This window comes from Hylobates moloch, unplaced genomic scaffold (genome assembly GCF_009828535.3).
Source record: "Hylobates moloch isolate HMO894 unplaced genomic scaffold, HMol_V3 SCAFFOLD_1, whole genome shotgun sequence".
NCBI classification, from domain to species: Eukaryota; Metazoa; Chordata; class Mammalia; order Primates; family Hylobatidae; genus Hylobates; species Hylobates moloch.
Window position 1 is genome coordinate 132562127 of NW_026652276.1, and position 22650 is coordinate 132584776.

Below are 22650 nucleotides of genomic sequence, written 5' to 3' on the forward strand. Positions count from 1 at the left end.
GTGTCGGCAGCTAGACTTTACAGGCTGCTCTTTGTTATAAAATGATTTGGTGCTGCTTTTCATTAAAGAGAAAAGACTTACCGAGGACTCCCATACCCTTACTACCTGCCTAAGTGATTTTTTTCAATGTGGGGAAGTCCAGCCTACACTCCTGCAAGAAAAACCTTGGGGGATGACACAGCACGTGAAGGAGAAAGGCTGAATGGAAAAAAACTGAGGTAACTCAGCCCACATTGAGGCCTCAGAAGTGTGAATGAGCGTTTTGGACCATCCAGTCCAGGTGGAGCCCAGCCAACCCACAGAACCATGGGATATAATGCACTCTTCCTGTTTCAAGACTCTAAGTTTCCGAGGGGGTTTTTATGCAGTGACAGTGAACTGAAGAAAAGGCCCACCGTCTCACAGCTCCATGCTTTTCCATAGGCTGTTTCCTCCAGGAAACTGGAACACTCCTCCTTCTTCAAGATCCAGCTCCCGCATGGTTGTCATAGAGGGAAGGAAACATACTGACACGTTCCTAGTCTACTGGAGGGCATAAGTGTCTTTAGGGTTAGGTTCAGCTGCTTATGGGTACAATCCAGAGTAATGATGGGTTTTTCTTAAAAAAAAAAAAAAAAAGGCACCATCTACCCAGTGGTGGGTGGTGCAAGGCTCAGACAGGACTCCATGTTGCCACGGACCCCTTCTGAGAGGTGAAGCCAGCTGGGCTTCTGGGTCAGGTGGGGACTTGGAGAACATTTCTGTCTAGCTAAAGGTTTGTAAACGCACCAATCAGTACTCTGTAAAAACGCACCAATCAGTGCTCTGTGTCTAGCTAAAGGTTTGTAAATGCACCAATCAGCACTCTGTAAAAACGCATCAATCAGCACTCTGTGTCTAGCTAAAGGATTGTAAATGCATCAATCAGCACTCTGTAAAAATGCACCAACCAGCACTCTGTGTCTAGCTAAAGGATTATAAACACACCAATAATCACTCTGTAAAATGGACCAATCAGCGCTCTGTAAAATGGACCAATCAGCAGGATGTGGGTGGGGCCAAATAAGGGAATAACAGCTGGCCACCCAAGCCAGCAGCAGCAGCAACGCTCTCAGGTCCCCTTCCATGCTGTGGAAGCTTTGTTCTTCCGCTCTTCACAATAAATCTTGCTGCTGCTCAGTCTTTGGATCTGCACTACCTTTATGAGCTGTAACACTCACTGCAGAGGTCTGCAGCTTCACTCCTGAAGTCAGCGAGACCACAAACCCACCGGGAGGAACAAACAGCTCCAGATGCGCCATCTTTAAGAGCTGTAATGCTCACTGCAAAGGTCTGCGGCTTCACTCCTAAAGTCAGTGAGACCACAAACCCACCAGAAGAAAGAAACTCCGGACACATCTGAACACCTGAAGGAACAAACTCTGGATACACTATCTTTAAGAACTGTAACACTCACCGCGAGTGTCTGCACCTTCATTCTTGAAGTCAGCAAGACCAAGAACCCACTGGAAGGAACCAATTCCGGACACATTTTGGCAACCCAGATGGGACTATCACCAAGCGGTGAGTACCATCAGACCCCTTTCACTTGCTATTCTGTCCTATTTTTCCTTAGAATTTGGGGCTAACTACTGGGCACCTGTTGGCCAGTTAAAAGTGACTAGCATGACCACTGGACTAAAGACACGGGTGTAAGGCTTTCTGGGAAAGGGCTCGCTAACAACCCCTGACTCTTTGGAGTTGGGAGCATGGGTTTGCCTGGAACCAGCTTCCACTTTTCCTGTACTTATGGGCTGAGCTGAGGGTCGACAGAGAGGAAAGCCATTCAGCTCCGTGGTCCCGACAACAAGTTGGTTGACCCTGCAACCATGAGTGGAATTCCCAAAGTCATGTCGCCCAAGCAAGACTCACCCATCTATCCTATCTATCCTGACCCTTGCCTCCTCGGTCCTAATGCCTGTCAGACAAACTTCCTCTCGCATCTCTTCTCCAAGGTTAGCCCCCCTTCTAAAAACCACTCCCTGTCTCTGGTGCTTTTCTAATTTCTCCTATAAGAATGATTTCTAGTATAAACTTCAGGACTCTGTTACCTTCTTTAAGCACCCAGACTCACCAGTCAGAAAGACAGAATTTTTGCCCAAAGCCCCATCGGGTCATGGGACTATCTGGAATTTTAGGATCCCTCCTCAGGCTAGCAGGCCTAACAAAAGCTATTCCTGAAGCTCGGATATGGGGAGCTTCAGAAATGGTATCCTTCCTATTCATATAAGTGAGGACAAAAGGCATCACTCTTCCAACTCTGGAGATCCCTTCCCTCCCTCAGGGTATGGCCCTCCACTTCATTTTTGGGGGATAACATCTTTACAGGACAGGGGTAAGGTCCCAGTATGAACAGGAGAATGCTTAGGATTCTAACAGGTTTTCAAGAATGCGTCGGTAAGGGCCACTAAATCCAACCTTCCTCGATCCTCCTTGTGGTCCAGGAGGAAAACTAGTGTTTCTGCTGCTGCATCCGTGACTGCAACTATTCCCATCAGCAGGGTCCAGGGACCATTGCAGGTTCTTGGGCAAGGGGTGTTTCTGCTGCCGCGTCGCTGAGTGCAACTATTCCGATCAGCAGGGTCCAGGGACTGTTGCAGGTTCTTGGGCAGGGGGAGAAACAAACCAAAACTTCGGGTGGTTTTGTCTTTCAGATGGGAAATACTCAGGCATCAACAGGCTCACCCTTGAAATGCATCCTAAGCCATTGGGACCAATTTGACCTGCAAACCCTGAAAAAGAGGTGGCTCATTTTTTTCTGCACTATGGCTTGGTCCCAATATTCTCTCTCTGATGGGGAAAAGTGGTCACCTGAGGGAAGTATAAATTACAATACTGTCCTGAAGCTTGACCTTTTCTGTAAGAGGGAAGGCAAATGGAGTGAAATATTTTATGTCCAAGCTTTCTTTTCATTGAAGGAGAATACACAATTATGCAAAGCTTGCAATTTACATCCCACAGGAGGACCTCTCTGCTTACCCCCATATCCTAGCCTCCCTATAGCTCCCCTTCCTATTAATGATAAGTCTCCTCTAATCTCCCCTGCCCAGAAGGAAACAAGCAAAGAAATCTCCAAAGGACCACAAAAACGCCCATGCTATCAGTTATGTAACCTTCAAGCTATGGGGGGAGGGGAATTTGGCCCAACCTGAGTACATGTCCCCTTCTCCCTCTCTGATTTAAAGCGGATCAAGGCAGACCTCGGGAAGTTTTCAGATGATCCCGATAGGTACATAGATGTCCTACAGGGTCTAGGGCAAACCTTCTATCTGACTTGGAGAGATGTCATGCTATTGTTAGATCAAACCCTGGCCTTTAATAAAAAGAATGTGGCTTTAGCTGCAGCCCAAGAGTTTGGAGATACTTGGTATCTTAGTCAAGTAAATGATACAATGACAGCTGAAGAAAGGGACAAATTCCCTACCAGTCAGCAAGCCACCCCCAGTATGGATCCCCACTGGGACCTCGAATCAGATCATGGGGACTGGAGTCATAAACATCTGTGTTGACCTGTATTTTAGAAGGACTAAGGGAAATTAAGAAAAAGCCCATGAATTATTCAATGATGTCTACCGTAACTCAGGGAAAGGAAGAAAATCCTTCTGCCTTCCTCAAGTGGCTATGGGGGAGGCCTTAAGAAAATATACTCCCCTGTTACCTGACTCACTCGAGGGTCAGTTGATTCTAAAAGATAAGTGTATTACCCAATCAGCCGCAGATATCATCAGAAAGCTCCAAAAGCAAGCCCTGAGCCCTGAACAAAATCTGGAGGCATTATTAAACCTGGCAACCTAGGTGTTCTATAATAGGGACCAAGGGGAACAGGCCCAAAAGGAAAAGCAAGATCAGAGAAAGGCCGCAGCTTTAGTCATGGCCCTCAGCCAAACAAACCTTGGTGGTTCAGAGAGGATAGAAAATGGAGCAGGCCAATCACCTGGTAGGGCTTGTTATCAATGTGGTTTACAAGGACACTTTAAAAAAGATTGTCCAATGAGAAACAAGCCACCCCCTCGTCCATGTCTGCTATGCCGAGGCAATCACTGGAAGGTGCACTGCCCCAGAGTGCAATGGTTCTCTGGGCCAGAAGCCCCCAACCAGATGATCCAACAACAGGACTGAGGGTGCCTGGGGCAAGTGCCAGCTCATGTGGTGCAGCTTTCTCAGTATTAATCTCCTGTCCCAGACAGTTGTCCTCAAGGCCCATTACCATCCAAGGAATCCTGCAATGGCCTGTAACCAGGTATTTCTCCCACCTCCTCAGTTGTAATTGGGAGATTTTGCTACAGATAGTAAGTATGCTTATCTAATCCTACATGCCCATGCTGCAATATGGAAAAAAAGGGAATTCCTAACCTCTGGGGGAACCCGCATTAAATATCACAAGGAAACAATGGAGTTATTGCATGCAGTGCAAAAACCCAAAGAGGTGGCAGTCTTACACTGCCGAAGCCATCAAAAGGGGAAGGAGAAGGGAGAAGAGCAGCATAAGTGGCTGGCAGAGGCAGGGGAAGACCAGCAGAAAGGAAAGAGAGAAAGAGACAGAAAGTCAGAGAGATAGAGGAAGAGACAGAGACAAAGAGGAAGTCAGAAAGAGAGAGAGAGAGACAGAAAGTCAAAGAAAGAGAGGAAGATACAAAGAGGGAGTCAGAAAGAGAGAAAGAGACAGACAAAGAAGTAGTCTAAGAGAAAGAGAGATGGAAGTAGCAAAGAAAAAACAGTGTACCCTATTCCTTTAAAAGCCAGGGTAAATTTAAAACCTTTAGTTGATAATTGAAGGTCTTCTCCACGACACTATAACACTCCAATACCACTTTGTTGTCAGTGTAAACAAGGGTGTAGCCCAAAAGCACTAAGGCTGCTGATAACTCATAGCCTTCCTATCAAAAATCCTTACCCAGGAGGTTTCCTAACAGGGGATCTAAATCTTATTAATTACCATACAAAGGTCTGACCAGACCTAGGAGGAACTCCCTTCAGGACAGGAGGATAGATGGTTCCTCCCGGTTGATTGAGGAAAAAAGACACAATGGGTAATCAGTAGATGATAAGGAAACTCTTATAGAAGCAGAATTAGGAAAATTACCTAATAATTGGTCTGCTCAAAAGTGCGAGTTGTTTGCACTCAGCCAAACCTTAAAGTACTTACAGAATCAGGAAGAAGCCATCTATACCAATTCTAAGTTAATATAGACTGAAAGAGGTTCTATTAATAGCAAAGAAAAATTAAAATCCCAAACTTACAAGGTTTTCAACTAAAGTTTGCTAAAAGTTAACAGTGTAACGTGTATTATCCTACTACCAAACACTCAAAGAATTTCTCAGACAGTTTGCAAGAAACAACGAAATCTATCCTTACTCTACAATCCCAAATAGACTCTTTGGCAGCAGTGACTCTCCAAAACCACCGAAGTCTAGACCTCCTCACAGCTGAGAAAGGAGGACTCTGCACCTTCTTAGGGGAAGAGTGTTGTTTTTACACTAACCAGTCAGGGATAGTACGAGATGCCACCCAGCATTTACAGGAAAAGGCTTCTGAAATCAGATGCCCTTCAAACTCTTATGCCAACCTCTGGAGTTGAGCAACATGGCTTCTCCCCTTTCTAGGTCCTGTGACAGCCATCTTGCTATTACTTGTCAAATTTGTTTCCTCTAGGATTGAGGCCATCAAGCTACAGATGGTCTTACAAATGGAACCCCAAAAGAGCTCCACTAACAACTTCTCCTGAGGACCCCTGGACCAACCTGCTGGCCCGTTCACTGGCCTAAAGAGATCCCCTCTGGAGGACACTACAACTGCAAGGCCCCTTCTTTGCCCCTATCCAGCAGGAAGTAGCTAGAACAGTCATTGCCCAATTCCCAACAGCAGTTGGGGTGTCCTGTTTAGCAGGGGGATTGAGAGGTGAAGCCAGCAGGGCTTCTGGGTAGGGTGGGGACTTGGAGGACTTTTCTGTCTAGCTAAAGGTTTGTAAACACACCAATCGGCACTCTGTAAAAATGCACCAATCAGCATTCTGTGTCTATCTAAAGGATTGTAAATGCACCAATAATTACTCTGTAAAATGGGCCAATCAGTGCTCTGTAAAATGGACCAATCAGCGCTCTGTAAAATGGACCAATCAGCAGGATGTGGGTGGGGCCAAATAACGGAATAAAAGCTGGCCACCCAAACCAACAGCAGCAACCCACTTGGGTCCCCTTCCACTCTGTGGAAGCTTTGTTCTTTCACTCTTCACAATAAATCTTGCTGCTGCTCACTCTTCAGGTCCGCACTGCCTTTATGAGCTGTAATGCTCACTGCGGAGGTCTGTGGCTTCACTTCTGAAGTCAGTGAGACCAAGAACCCACCAGAAAGAATCAATTCTGGACACACTTCTCTCTGCTGCCGCCACCTTCAGCATATAACTTCTATTTTGTGATTCAAGACAGCCTCCCAAGCAACACCACCAGGACTGCATTTGAGCCAACAGGAAGAGGAAAGGGGAGAGGAAAGGCCACTCTTTCTTCTGTGAGGATGCAACTTCCACTTGCACCCCCAGGAGGCCCAGCTCAGTCCCATGGCCACGCAGCTTTATAGAAAGCTAAAAATGTTTGCCTAGCCAAGCGGGTAACTGAAAATAGGCAGTTCTGTTACCAGGAGAGAAGGGAGGATAGATATAGAAGGACAAGTAGTAATCTCTACAAGTGTAAATTAGAACCTTCTGGATGCCAATTTGGCAATATGTGGAACCCACATGTCAGCTACCCCTATCCCTTGCTACTCAAAATGTGGTCATCAGACCAGCATCACCTGGAAGTTTGTTAAAAATGCAAAATAGCGGGCCTGCCTACTATTGAATCATAATTTGCATTTAAACAATATCCTTCTGTGATTTGTTTGCACGTTAAAGTTGGAGAAGCACTGATCTAGACAGTGGTTTCCAATTGTGGCTATACATTGGAATAACCTGGGAACTTTCAAAACTCTCCTGATGCCTGGGTCACACCCAAAGAGCATTGAATTTAATTTGCCTGGGTGAAATCCTAGGCATCTGTGGTTCCAAAGTGCTCCCCAGGGTGATTCTCTTGCACAGCTAAGGTGACAAATCACTGCTCTGGGCTATTTGGGGGAAAGGAATTGTCTCACAATTATTCTTGAGTCAGACCCAAACTGCACTTTCTTATCTTCCTTGCTAGAAATCCACTTTAGCTTTCTTCTGCTTTCTTTCTGGAGTGAAGTGGCACAATCACAGCACACTGCAGCCTCAAACCCCATCCCCCATCCCCCAGCTCAAGCAATCCTCCTGCCTCAGCCTCCCGAGTAACGGGGACTACAGGCATACACCACCACCTCCAGTATTGCAGGATCTGGCCAGCAGCCCACAAAGCAATGGGGGTCTCTCTTTGTTCCTAGGCAGATCAGCAGGTTGAGAAATAATAGACACACACAAGATAGTGAAAGCTGAGTCCAGGGGGGTCACTGCCTTCTGGTCCTATGGTGCCAACAATGCACTGGACATACCAGCATTTATTATTAAGTTTAGTGAGGGCGGGGGTAGGTTAGTGAGGGATTTAGGGTCATTTGATTATGAGGTGAGATGGTCACATGGGGATGAAGTAATTCTTTAACATAACATTTGTATGCAGAAGTACAGTATATAGAGATAAGAATTTACAATATAGTGTGTGGATCAGTAATTTCTAACAGAGCCTTAAAACAGAAACACAGTCTTTCCATAACCTATGATTAGCAAGATATTAATCAGCAGTAACAGTTGCAGAAAAAGCTGGTTACAAACAATCCATGGAAACAGGATGTGACAACCGGTTAGACCAGAAATTCTCAAAAGGGAGTATGTCTTAACCCTAAAGAGGCCTAGAAGAGCCGTGGCAAGATGAGGGCCATTATAGCCCTATCTTATCCGTATGGACAGGCGCCCCCGATGCGCCCATTTATAGGCTCTCCACAAGGGTCACATTCCACTCCCAGAGGTATGAACATCTGCTTTTCTGGAATAGGAATCTTGGTGATGTGAAACCTCCCTGACTGCACGTCCATTCATAGGCTTTCTGCAGGGGGAAGCACATCACGTGCTGTTAGCTCGTTCTGGCAGTCCAACCTGGCATTGTCTTTACACAATCCTGAATGCAATTTTGTATTTACAATAATCAGGAGCATTTCATCTTTTATTCCATAGCAATAGTTTCAGGGGGTCTCCCTACACTCCAGCTAACTTTTCTTTATAGCTTTGTAGAGACCGGTTCTCTTTATGTTGCCCAGGCTGGTGTCTAACTCCTGGGCTCAATCAATCTTCCAGCCTCGGCCTCCCAAAATGCTGGGAATACAGGGTGAGCCACATTTGTCCTCTTCTGCTGTCTTGACCATACTTTATCTCATTTTCTTCTTGTTGGCTGTGTCAGTGCATATTTAATGATGGTTTGGGAATAATGCAGAAAGTTATCCTGCAGCACAGAGTAACAGATGACCTAAAACTGGAAGTCAGTCACACATCCCTGCCTTTTAGTGCCCCACCCCGGGATTTTCCACTGGGCTCCTCCTCTGCAGCTGGCCCCACCACACTGCTCATTGCTCCTCCTCTCCCTCCACTCCTCCCTTGAAGCCCTAAGGGAGGTACTCCTTGAAACTTACACATTCTTTATCATTGTGCAGAGTAAATTGTTTCTTTTCTCATTATGTTGTTCCTCTGAGGGCTCTCTTTTCACATTAAATGATTCATTAGTAGGGGCAAGGAGGGGTTGCCAAAAACTCTGCTCTGGAGGGAAAGTATGCCAGTCCCTTGGGAGACAGAGCAATTATGGCAAATGGTGTTTTAAATAATAATAATGAAATAATTCCTCTTTAACGTTATGCATTTCCAAACTCTTTTAGAATTCATGCCTGACTCAGGACCCAGAAACCATTTTTTGTTTGTTGTTTGTTTGTTTGTTTCAAGATGGGTTCCCACTCTGTTGCCCAGGCTGGAGTGCAGTGGTGAGATCTTGGCTCGCTCCAACTTCCGTTTCCCAGGCTCAAGTGATTCTCCAGCCTGTCTTCTGAGTAGCTGGGACTACAGGTGCAAACCACCAACACCCACCTAATTTTTGTATTTTTTGTAGAGATGGGTTTTCACCATGCTGGCCAGGCTTGTCTCAAACTCCTCAGCTAAAAATGGTCCACCTGCCTCAGCCTCCCAAAGTGCTGAGATTACAAGCATGAGTCACTGCACCCAGCCCAGAAACCATGTAAATATTGATAAATTGACTTCTTAAAAGTAACAGTTTTTGTATGGTGAAAACATATAGTAAGCAGAGTCAAAAGACAAGTGGCAAACTGGGGGGACACACACCCCATTTCACAGAGGAAGAGCTAATCTCCCCAGGACATGAAGAGTTCTTAAAAAGCAAGAAGGAAAAAGCTAACAATTCAGTTTTTAAATTGGCAGAAGATATGAATGGCTAAAGTTAAGAGAAAATAGAATCAAAGGCACCTTACACATTAAAAATGTAAAAATCTGTTTAACCTCACCTATAATTAGATAAATGTAATTTAAAATTACACTGAGGCCGGGCACGGTGGCCCACGCTTGTAATCCCAGTGCTTTGGGAGGCCGAGGCGGGCGGATCACGAGGTCAGGAGATGGAGACAACGGTGAAACCCGGTCTCTACTAAAAATACAAAAAAAATTAGCCGGGCGTGGTGGCGGGCGCCTGTAGTCCCAGCTACTCAGAGAGGCTGAGGCAGGAGAATGGCATGAACCCGGGAGGCGGAGCTTGCAGTGAGCCGAGATTGCACCACTGCACTCCAGCCTGGGTGACAGAGCGAGACACCGTCTCAAAAAAAAAAAGAAAGAAAAGAAAAAGGCTGGACAGGCTGAAAATCAACAACCCTTCTTAGATCTGCCAGAGATTTGAAGTCACAGGGCAAAACATTTCCCAAGCATTGGAGAGAGAGGCAGATGCAGAGAATTCCAACTCACTGAAGTAGAAACCCAGAAGCAGAAACATCCAATGGAAGTGAGGGATGGGGCTGTTTCGTTTTGTTTTGTTTTTGTAGAGACGGGGCCCCACTCTGTTGCCTAGGCTGGTCTTGAACTCCTAGCCTCAAGTGATCCTCCCTCCTCAGCTGGGATGTCAGGCATGCTGGGATGACAGGTGTGAGCCACCATGCCTGGCCCAATGGAAGTAGTACTAGATATGTCATGACTGGCTTTCAACAAAAAAGTGCAAGGCACACTAACAGGCAAAAACAGTTTGAAAAGACAGAGCAAGCATCAGAGCACACTGAGATACGACAGGGATGTTGGAGCTATTACACTAGGAATTTAAAATAACCATGACCAGTATGCTAAGGGCTCCAATGGACAACATGTAAGAACAGATGGGTAAGTGGATATCCATATGAAGAAGACCTCAATCTATGAAACTACTAAAAGAAAACAATGAGGAAACTCTCCAGGACATTGATCTGGGCAAAGATTTCTTGAGTAATACCCCACAAGCACAGGCGACCAAAGCAAAAACAGACAAATGGGATCACATCAAGTTAAAAAGTTTCTGCATAGCAAAGGAAACAACAGACTAGGCACAGTGGCTCACAACTGTAATCCCAGCACTTTGGGAGGCCGAAGTGGGCAGATCACCTGAGGTCAGGAGTTCAAGACCAGTCTGGCCAATATGGTGAAACCCTGTCTCTATTAAAAATACAAAAATTAGCCAGGTGTGGTGGTGTGCACCTGTAATTCCAGCTATTCAGGTGGCTGAGGCCTGAGAATCGCTTGAACCCGGGAGGCAGAGGTGGCAGTAAGCCAAGATTATGCCACTACCCTCCAGCCTGGGTAATGGAATAAGACTCTGTCTCAAAAAAAAAAAAAAGAAAAGAAAAGAAAAGAAAAAAAGAAACAATCAACAAAGAAAAGAGACAACCCATAGTAAGGGAGAAAATATTTGCAAATTATCCATCTGACAAGAGATTAATAACCAGAATATATAAGGAGCTCAAACAATTCTACAGGAAAAAATTCTAATACTCCAACTTAAATATGGGCAAAAGATCTGAACACACATTTCTCCAAAGAAGACATACAGATGGCAAACAGACATCTGAAAAGGTGCTCAACATCACAGCTCATCAAAGAAATGCAAATCAAAACTGCAAAGAGATATCATCTCACCTCAGTTAAAATGGCTTATATCCAAAAGCAATAACAAATGTTAGCGAGGATGTGGAAAAAAAGGGAATCCTCGTACACTGTTGGGGGGAATGTAAATTAGTACAACCACTACGGAGAACAGTTTGGAGGTTCCTCATAAAGCTAAAAATAGGGCTATCATACGATCCAGCAATTCACTGCTAAGTATATACCCCCAAAAATGAAATCAATATATCAAAGCATATCTGCAATCCCATGTTTTTCAGCACTATTCATAACAGCCAAGATTTGGAAGCAACATAAGTGTCTATCAACAGATGAATGGATAAAGAAAATGTGGTTACATATATACAATGGAGCACTATTCAGCCATAAAAAGGAACAAGATGCTGCCACTCGCCACAACATGGATGGAACTGGAGGTCTTTATGTTAAGTGAAATAAGCCAGGCACAGAAAGACAAATGTCACATGTTCTCATTCATTTGTAGAAGCTAAAAATTAAAACAATTGAACTCATGAAGGCAGAGAGTAGAATGATGGTTACCAGAGCCTAGGCACAGTGGAGGGGAAGAAAGTGGGGATGACTAATGGGTACAAAAAAAATTAGTTAGATAGAAGAAATAAGATCTAGTATTTGGGGCTAGGTGCGGTGGCTCACACCTATAATTCCAGCACTCTGAGAGGCCAAGGTGGGTGGATCGCTTGAGGTTGGAAGTTCGAGACCAGCCTAGGCAACATGGCAAAACCCCATCTCTACTAAAAATACAAAAATTACCTGAGCATGTTGATGCATGCCTGTAATCCCAGCTACTCAGGAGGCTGAGGCAGGAGAATCACTTGAACTCGTGAGGCAGAGTTTACAGTGAGCCAAGATCACACCACTGCACTCCAGCCTGGGCAACAGAGCAAGACTCTATTTCAAAAAAAAAAAAAAAAAAATCTAGTATTTGGTAGCACAACAGAATGTCTACAGTCAACAATAATTTATTATATATTTTTAAATAACTAAAAGAGTATAATTGGAATGTTTATAATGGAAAGAAATAATAAATGCTTGAGATGATGGATACCCATTTACCCTGATGTGATTATTATGCCTTGTATACCTGTATCGAAATTTCTCATATAACCCATAAACATATATACCTGCTATGTACCCATTAAAAACTAAAAATTAAAAAAAAAAACAGATGGGCAATGTAATCAAGGAGATAGAAATTCTAAGAAAGAATCAGAAAGACAAGCTAGAAATAAAAAACATGTAATAGGGCCAGGCACGGTGGCTCACGCCTGTAATCCCAGGACTTTGGGAGGCCGAGGCGGGCGGATCACAAGGTCAGGAGATCGAGACCACGGTGAAACCCTGTCTCTACTAAAAATACAAAAAATTAGCCAGGAGTAGTGGCGGGTGCCTGTAGTCCCAGCTACTTGGGAGGCTGAGGCAGGAGAATGGCATGAACCCGGGAGGTGGAGCTTGCAATGAGCCTGGGTGGCAGAGCGAGACTCCGTCTCAAAAAAAAAAACAAACATGTAATACAAAAGATATATATAAAAATATATATACCTACTATATACCCATTAAAAATTAAATAAAAAAAAGATGGGTGTTATAATCAAGGAGATACAAATTCTAAGAAAGAATCAAAAAGACATGCTAGAAATAAAAAACATGTAACAGAAAGGAAGAATGCCTTTGATGGACTCATTAGCAGACTAGACACAGCTGAGGAAAGAATGTCTGAGCTTGAGGATATGTCAACAGAAACTTCCCAAACTGAAAAGAGAAAGGGGGGGGAAATCTGGAACAGAATATTCAAGAACTGTAAATAAACTACAGTGGGAATACAAAGAGAAGAAAAGGAATAAGGAACAGAAGAAATATTTGACACAAAAATGACTACAAGTATTCCCAAATTGATGTCAGACACCAAACCACAGATCTAAGAAGTTCAGAGAACACCAAGGAGGGATAAATGTGTCAAAAAATCTACATTCAGGCATATCATACTCAAACTGAAGAAAATGAAACATAAAGAAAATATCTGGGCTTTGGGTGATAATGATGTGTCAATGTAGGTTCATTGATTATAGCAAATAATGTACCACTCCTCTGGAGAAGAAAGTTGATAGCGGAGGAGGCCATGGTGGGGGAAAACAAGGCTGCAATGGTGCACTGCATTACAGGCAAAAAAAAAAAAAAAAAAAAAGCCCAGCCATGTGAACTTAGGCTATGTGCAGCTGTCACCCAATTCTTGTTAAGCTTCAGGCTAGAATTTTATTTGGAGGACTAAATTTTATCCATGGCCGCCTATACAATCTGCAGTGTCTATGCTTCTAAAAAATAAGTTCTCTAATAAAAATAAGATTATACTCTGCTAAAAGCTGTAATTTTTATATACTGCAGCCCAGACAATTGGAAAGTATATTTTCTTAAAAATTTCACTTAAAATAATATTATAAGGCACTAAATACTTTGGAGTAAACTGACAAAAGACATGTAAGACCTCTGTATTGAAAACTGGCTGGGTGCTCTGGCTTATACCTGTAATCCCAGCACTTTGGGTGGCCAAGGCAAGTGGATCACCTGAGTTCAGGAGTTTGAGACCAGCCTGGCCAATATAGTGAAACCCCATCTCTACTAAAAATACAAAAATTAGCTGGGCGTGGTGTCAGACACTTGTAATCCCAGCTACTCAGGAGGCTGAGGCAGGAGAATTGCTTGAACCAGGGAGGCAGAGGTTGCAGTGAGCCAAGATCGCGCCACCACACTCCAGCCTGAAGGACAGAGGGAGACTCTGTCTCAAAAAAAAAAAAAAAAAAAATCCACAAAGAAAACAATATATTGCTGAAAGAAAGCTTAAGAGACCTAAATAAATGGATGTATCTATATTAATACCATATTCATAAATTTAAATGCTCAATGTTGTCAATTCTGCTAAAATTGATCTGTAGATTAAGTATAATCCTAAATATAATCCCAGAGGCTTTTTTTAAATTGAAGCTGATTCTAAAATATACAGAGAAATACAAAGAACCTAAGTTAGCCAAAGCAATTTTGGGGGAAAAAAAGAAAGAAAATGTAGAGATGTTTCAGTATCTGACTTAAAATGTATAATATAATTACAATAGTCAAGACTGTATTACTGACATCAAGAAACACAACTAACTCAATGGAAGCAGAATAGGGTGCCCAGAAACACACCTCATTTATATGGTTCTTTGATATTTTTTACAAAGGTGCCAAAGAAACCAAGGGAAAAGTGTTTTCAATAAATGCTATTGGAACAACAGGATTTTTAAATGAATATTTACCTCTATATCATATCTATGTAAAAATTAATCTAAGATAGATAATAGAATTAAATGTAAAAGCCAAAACTAAAAAGCTGTTAGAAGAAAACATATTCCCAATTTAGGGGTAGGCAGAAGTTTCCTAGACAAGACACAAAAACAATAACCAAAAATGAAAAATTCATTTTTAGAAAGAATTAATATTATTCTGTCAAATCAAACAAAATTTCAAACTTTTGCTCATTCAAAGACATCACAGAGTGGGAGAAAATATTCACAAAACATAGGTCTGACAATGAGTCCAGAATATTTAAAGAACTCATACAACTCAAAATAAAGAGGCAACCTATGTTTTTAATGAGTAAAGTTTTGAACATACACATTACAAAGGTAGGTACAGGAGTGGCCAAAAAACACATAAAACGGTGTTTAACATTCTTAATCATCAGGTAAATGCAATGTAAAATCACAGAGATCCCCTACATACCCACCAGTATGGCCAAAAATGAAAAGATTGAGAGCAGCAAGTGTTGGCAAGGATGTAGAACAACTGAAACTCTCATATAAAAGCACTTTTGAAAAGCTTCTTATAAAACTAATTATCCACTACCCTATGACCCAGCAAGCTCTCTCCTAAATATCAACTATTGCATGTCTACAGAAAGACTTGTACAACAATGCCCATAGCAGCTTCATTCATAAAAGCTAAAACCTAGAAACTGTCCAGTTGTCCATCAATATAAACACATGAAATACCACTCAGCAATATAAAATCAACTACTGATATGCACAACATAAACGAGTCTCAAAATTATGCTGAATGTATATATGTTGAATATATATATGCACATATATATATGAAATTCTAGAAGAGGTAAAACTAATCTACAATGCAAAAAATCAGAAAAGTGTTTTGGGGATAGGAGAGCTGGAGATTGGGAAACAACATGGAATAATTTTCTGGAATAATCTATTTTGATAAAGGTTTCAGTTACATAAATACGTGCACTTATCAAAACTCATGGAATGAAACACATATGGTTTGTGCATATCATTGCGTATAAATATTATGGACAGACGGAAGGCTGGGTGTGTGAACGCATGAATATGTGTATCTACTATCTACCTTCATAAAAATTAGCCAAGGGGGACTTTTAAAAGCACCTTAAGAATGACATATTGGTATATGTAGTCCTATAGATGAATAATTTTTCTAACAAATCTTGAAAGTCTATAAAAGGTTTAGTCCACTAAAATGTTATAAAGTTTATTGTTTCCTGCAATATTTTTATGGGTATATAAAAAGAGCTCTCATCCATGCTTTTGCTAAGTTACTGATTTCATTACAAGAAAGAAACAACAGGGAAGAAAAAGATTGTATACCCCTAAACTGTAGACTATAAATAGGGTTATAATTTGGCACAGGGAAAGAAATAAGGGAAAGGAGAAAAAGGATAATTAGGATGCAAAAAAGGAACATGGTTTATGAATTGCCTTGAAAGCACAATTTTAAAATATAACTATTTTAATTCATTCCCATCCTGAGACAACGCACAGATTAAAGCCAACAGTTCCTCCCTGGCCTGCTGACAACTTGATTAAGCCAAGTGACTTCTGATGTCCCCATTCAAAGGAGCAGAAGTCCAAGCTAGTGCACAATGTGCAAAAGGAAGTGACAGACATTAACGAGATGTTGGATCATTTTGCAGACAACATCAAGGTTGACTAGCTGTGTGGACCAAGTGCACTGCAGGAGTCTCCAACCACTGGAAAATCTGACATTTGCAGAGCCGACTGTTTTGCTCTCCAGCACTGCAACTCTGCTCCCTCCCCAAGCCAGTCCGCTGCTCTGCAAAGGTGCCAGCGAGAGCCTTTCCCTCCATCCATCAGAGAGTAAACTGTTCACTATGCAACCATATTCTTTCTCATGGATGCCAAAGAAAATAAAAAATAGTGCAGAATATGCGCAAAAAGCCAAACATAGGCAAAGAACTTGCAGTTTTAGCATTTTGTTAATTTAGTAAAGTGGAAACTGATGCAACATTAAGCCTGTTTAGAGCCAGGTCATAGTTTGAGTGTTGGCTCTGCTGTGGAACCTTAGGAAAGCTATTGAACCACTCTGACCCTCAGGCTCCTCATATTCGTATATCCTTATATTTAACACAGAATTTCTATGAGGACTAGATGAAACAACACATAAAGCACCTAATACAAGTCCACATTACCTTATTCACATTCTCCAAATCCAAAAAGCTCTGACAACCAAAGATTTGTTTCATAGCTCAATTTGGGGGCACAACCTGACCTGCCACGACACGAGGCCATTTAGGCTTTATTTATCCCACTTAATATGAACATTTATGTTTCCCTGCAGAAAAATTAATGGGTTGATTATAGGGAGTTGCCCTAGACCCTTCCAGAGCATTATGTAATATATAGCATATGCATAATATTAGCTCTACATGTTCAAAACATTCTGAATTCCGAAGTACATCTGGCCCAAAGAATTTCAGATAAGGAACTGTGAACCAGAGGACATCTTCATTTGATTATTAATTTATAAATCCCCTATTCTCAGTTCATTGAGTACCAAGACCTCCTATGTATGCTTTCAATTTATGATAAAAGAGGTTATGTGAGCGTTTATGGTTGTTTTGAGTAAATTCTATGATATCAGTGGGTTCAGGGTCATCTTCCAAAAGAGAAGCAGAGTTTCTGGGCAAAGCATTCCGCTACTTCTAGACAGCACTTGAGTCTCAAGGCACAAAGCTTAAGGAGGAAAAGTTATAACCTCTCTTGTTCAGGAAACACCATTGAACAAATGAATGGAGTCAAGTTAAAGGAAACAAGGAATGGCCATACCATAGAAACCTGCACAACTCCATCAGGAGCCTGGAAAAGACATTGAGGAGCACTGAGTGATTTGCCCTCTGCCTCCCAGGGTAGGTGCAAACTGCCGACTCCAGGAAGCACTCTAGGAGCTATTCAGTTGGTGCAAAAGTAATTGCGATTTAATAATTAGTGCAGTTAGGAGTGCAGCTTCGGAGCAAGTTTTCATACTACATGGCTGGTCTGCAATGCAGCAGATGGCAAGCACATGGAAATTTGGAAAGATCTAACTTGTAGAAACTCATTTTGGGCAAAGACTTCATTACTAAAACACCAAAAGCAATGGCAACAAAAGCCAAAATTGACAAATGGGATCTAATTAAACTAAAGAGTTTCTGCACAGCAAAAGAAACTATCATCGGAGTGAATAGGGAGAAAATGTTTGCAATCTATCCATCTGACAAAGGGCTAATATCCAGAATCTACAAGGAACTTAAACAAGTTTACAAGAAAAATCAAACAACTCCATCCAAAAGTGGGCAAAGGATATGAACAGACACTTCACAAAAGAAGACATTTATGTGGCCAACAAACATATGAAAAAAAGCTCATCATCATTGGTCATTAGAGAAATGCAAATCAAAACCACAGTGAGATACCATCTTACGCCAGTTAGAATGGTGATCATTAAAAAGTCAGGAGACAACAGATGCTGGAGAGGATGTGGGGAAATAGGAACGCTTTTACACTGTTGATGGGAGTGTAAATTAGTTCAACCATTGTAGAAGACAGTGTGGTGATTCCTCAAGGATCTAGAACCAGAAATACCATTTGACCCAGCAATCTCTGGGTATATACCCAAAGGATTATAAATCATTCTACTATAAAGACACATGAACACGTATGTTTATTGCAGCACTATTCACAATAGCAAAGACTTGGAACCAACCCAAATGCCCATCAGTGATAGACTAGATAAAGAAAATGTGGCAAATATACACCATGGAATACTATGCAGCCATAAAAAAGGATGAGTTTATGTCCTTTGCAGGGACATGGATAAAGCTGGAAACCATCAATCTCAGCAAACTAACGCAGGAACAGAAAACCAAACACTGCATGTTCTCACTCATAAGTGGGAGTTGAGCAATGAGAACACATGGACACAGGGAGGGGAACATCACAAACTGGGGCCTGTCAGGGGTTGGGGGGCTAGTGGAGGGATAGCATTAGGAGAAATACCTAATGTAGATGAGGGGATGAGGGGTGCAGCACACCACCATGGCACATGTATACCTATGTAACAAACCTGCCCATTCTCCTCATGTATCCCAGAACTTAAAGTATAATTTAAAAAAAAAAAAAGAAGAAGAAGAAGAAGAAACTGGTTTTGGGGAATTGCATAAATTGAATAAAAAGTAAGATATAGCTATAAAAATAAATAGCTCTCCATTCATTTCAGGCTGCTTAATTCTTTAGCAGAAATTTATCTGAAGGTGTCATATACTTGCACTCATTTTTAGCTACATCTAAAGCTGAATTAATAATAAAGTCCTTAACTTTATCAAGAGCATAAGTAATCAATCTTTCAATGCTTTTCAAATGCCACATCGGAGGATATGAAAGCATTGTGGCAAAACTACTAGTGAAGTATTGGCACCATCTGATGGGTGAGATTGGAAACTGCAAGTGTACATGTACCACTTAAAGCTAAAGTTATAAACTCAATCTTTCAACTCAAAGAGGTTATATTGATTGACAAGCCAGTGTTATTTCCTCAAGTGCTGATCTCCTTCCAAAATTTTCATCATAAATCCTGAAAATTCACACTAACAGACTGATAGTCACACTAGTAGACTGAGATATTAATCAAGTTGTTAAAAGAAAACATAAATGTAAATATTTTTTAAAGAACTCTTTTGTAAGAATTAAAATAAAAGACATACACAAATACACATATCTTTTTTTCACAGGTGTGTTTAAATTTAGTTCTCTTTAGAGACCTGGACAGTGCACATTGGTTGTTTACGTAAGGAAGAGGTTGTGTATTTAGGTTGGTGCAAATGTAATTGCAGTTTTTGCCATTACTTTTAATTGCAAAAACCACAATTAAAAGTAATGGCGAAAACTACAATTACATTTGCACCAACCTAATACAACTCATTCTACAGACTCCTGCTCAAAGAAAATCCCTGTTCTTATGATACATGTGATAAATGAAAAGGAATATTTGAGCTGTGTGGGCAATCTCTTTTTATGCTTTCCCACTTTATGCGACTTTTTAAACTAATTGATTGCATTAGATAAAAGGGCTTCTTCTGGGCCAGGTGTGGTGGCTCACGCCTGTAATCCTAGCACTTTGGGAGGCTGAGGTGGGCTGATCACTTGAGGTCAGGAGTTCGAGACCAGCCTGGCCAACATGGTGAAACCTTGTCTTTACTAAAAATACAAAAATTTGCCAGGCATGGTGGCACATGCTAATCCCAGCTACTAGGGAGGCTGAGGTTGCAGTGAAATGAGATCACACCACTGCACTCCAGCCTGTCTCAAAAAACAAAGGTAGGGGTTTTCTGAATATATATATATATATATATATATATATATATATATATATATCTAATGCAATCAATTATATATATATATATATATATATATATTTAGGTTCCCAACAGTCAATACTTTTAATTTTTTCACTCTTCCTCAGAAAATTTTACATAACATTTAAATGTATTAAATAAATAATAAAGACACAAATATTTTGATTAATCATTCTTCGCCTTTGGCCTAGATATGAAAATCAGGGAGACTGAAAAACTGTGGCAATTGTGGAAATAAACAAAGACCACCCAAAGGAGAACAGAGAAGGACTATTTATTCAGAGCTTGCTCTAGCAAGGGAGTCAGCTACTGTCACTTGAATTTGGCAGAGACTCAAAGGCAGGCAGAGGAAGGCTTTATAGCAGGGAAAAAAACGGGGAATGCTCCAGTGTGCCCTGATTAGAGGCTGTTGGCACGGGGAAACTGGAGGTGGTTAGGTAGAAGCAGGGCATCCTATGTGATTGGTTAGGGAAACATATTTGGCTTTTTCTGGTTGGTCTTAAGTTGGAAACGGACAAAAACTATGGAAGCTGTCAATTAGTAATTAAGTGACCTCTCAGGGTTAGGGATCTTGGTTATCCTTCCATCCAGGGAAGAGTCCCACACAGCCCCAGAAGCAGACTCCAGCCACTGGGGTGGGGAATTCTGAGGACCCGATGCCTGCGCATGGTCCAGAAAGGGAAACGCAGGCCCCGGGTGGGCATGTCCCCTTGGCCTTGCAGAGGAGGTGCGAGGTTGGAGATGGGCAGGAGGAGGGGGGCAGGGAGTCAGTCTAAAGCTTGGAGCCCAAGGGAGGGGCCCTGTTGTCTGAGAAGCCACTGTCCTGAGTCCTTGTAAAAACACGAATCTCCCATGATGCTCTTTTTCACTTCCTAAAGGCCTCTTATCTACAGATCCTGGAGTGAGATTTTGAATTCTCCCTTGGCTAAGAGAGGTACCTCTCGTCACCAAAGGCTTACTCAGGGAAAGAATAAAAATTATTACAGGTAACGCTCCAGGCAGGGTCCCAATTTATATTCTCCGTAATTTTAGCAATAGTCACAAAACGTTATTTACATCAATCATAACAAAAAGTAAAATTAATGTCCCAATTTCAAATATTCTGTCTCACTGGTAAACCAGTTTTCTGGACTTTCAGTTCCAGGAATATGATCACTGTGTGTGTTTGTATTGACCATCAGGAATAGGTCTGGGATCTTATTATGCCTTAAGACAAATGGAGGTTATAAACTATTGATGTTAAAAGAGAGAGGGAGGGAGGGAAGGAAAAAGGGATGGAGTCCTATCTGAGAGTCCTTGGTTATTCACTTTTTATAAATTAATTCCCACTAGCCAGTGTGTCAAGGTCAGCAATGACAGTATCTTCCAACCCTGTTATGTTCTGAATTTGAAACATGTCAAGAGTCGCCTGAGATGACTTACTTATTTTGTTGTCAAACTTATTGTTTAACTTTTCAGCTACTCTTGCCACTGCTCTGAGACAAACAGTGGAATTCAAGAGTTAGTTTTATGACAAGGCCTAAGAGTTTTTCTAAAACACTTTCAGCCAGTAAGCTCAAAACATTCCTTTTCTTAAGAACAGAATTTATTGTACACAATCTTACTGTGACAGGGGAAAGTGTTAAAATTAAAATTCAGAAGAAGTCCTTTTATCTAATGCAATCAATTAATTGAAAAAGTCACGTAAAGTGAGAAAGCATAATAAGAGATTGCACACACACACAGCTCAAATATTCCTTTTTATTCATCACATGTATTGTAAGGACAGCCCTATTCTTTGAGCAGGAGTCTGTAGAATGAATTATATAACCTCTTCCTTATGTAAACAAACAATGTGCACTGTCCAGGTCTCTAAAGAGAACTAAATTTAAAGAAACTTATGAAGTAATCTCAGAGCATTGTTCTTCTAGATTTCTACTCTTTTTCCCTTTTGTACTTAATATGGCCACAGTTTCTTTTTTTTTTTTTTTTTTTGGAGATGGAGTCTCACCCTGTCACCCAGGCTGGAGTGCAGTGGCGCAACCTCGGCTCACTGCAACCTCCACCTCCCAGGTTCAAGCGATTCTCCTGCCTCAGCCTCCTGAGTAGCTGAGACTACAAGCGCGTGCCACCACGCCCAGCTAATTTTTGTATTTTTAGTAGAGACGGGGTTTCACCATGTTGGGGTTTCACTAGGATGGTCTCCAACTCTTGAACCCGTGATATGCCCACCTCGGCCTCCCAAAGTGCTGGGATTACAGGCGTGCTCGAGGCACTGCGCTCGGCAGTTAATCTTTATAGAATCTATGAGTTATCATTTTAAAATTTCATTTTCACACTTTCAGTTTATGTAACATTTAACTATGACATTTACAGTATGTCATTTACAACTGGTACAGTCACGTTTGGGAGCAAACACTATTGACTCTTCTGATATTTGCTTGTAGAAACAGAAATGCACACACCTGTTAGGGAGCATTCCACTGGCCTCTGATGGTTACCAGTCAATGAATTTTACCAAGGGAATGAGCAAATTAATATAGTGATATAGTTAAGTGGGACTTACAGTCTATTTATGATGAATGCATATGTGCGCGCACACACACACACACACACACACACACACGCGCACACTCCCTGACTTCTCAGGAATGTGCATCTTAAGGGAGATCCTTTAGTTTTGTTGAGAAGGGATGTTAACAACGATGCAAATGAACGAAGCCAGGAGGGATAGAGTGTTTTGCTGTATAACAAAGTAACCCAAACCAAGCAGCTTGAAACCGTACCCATTCAGTATCTCACTGTTTC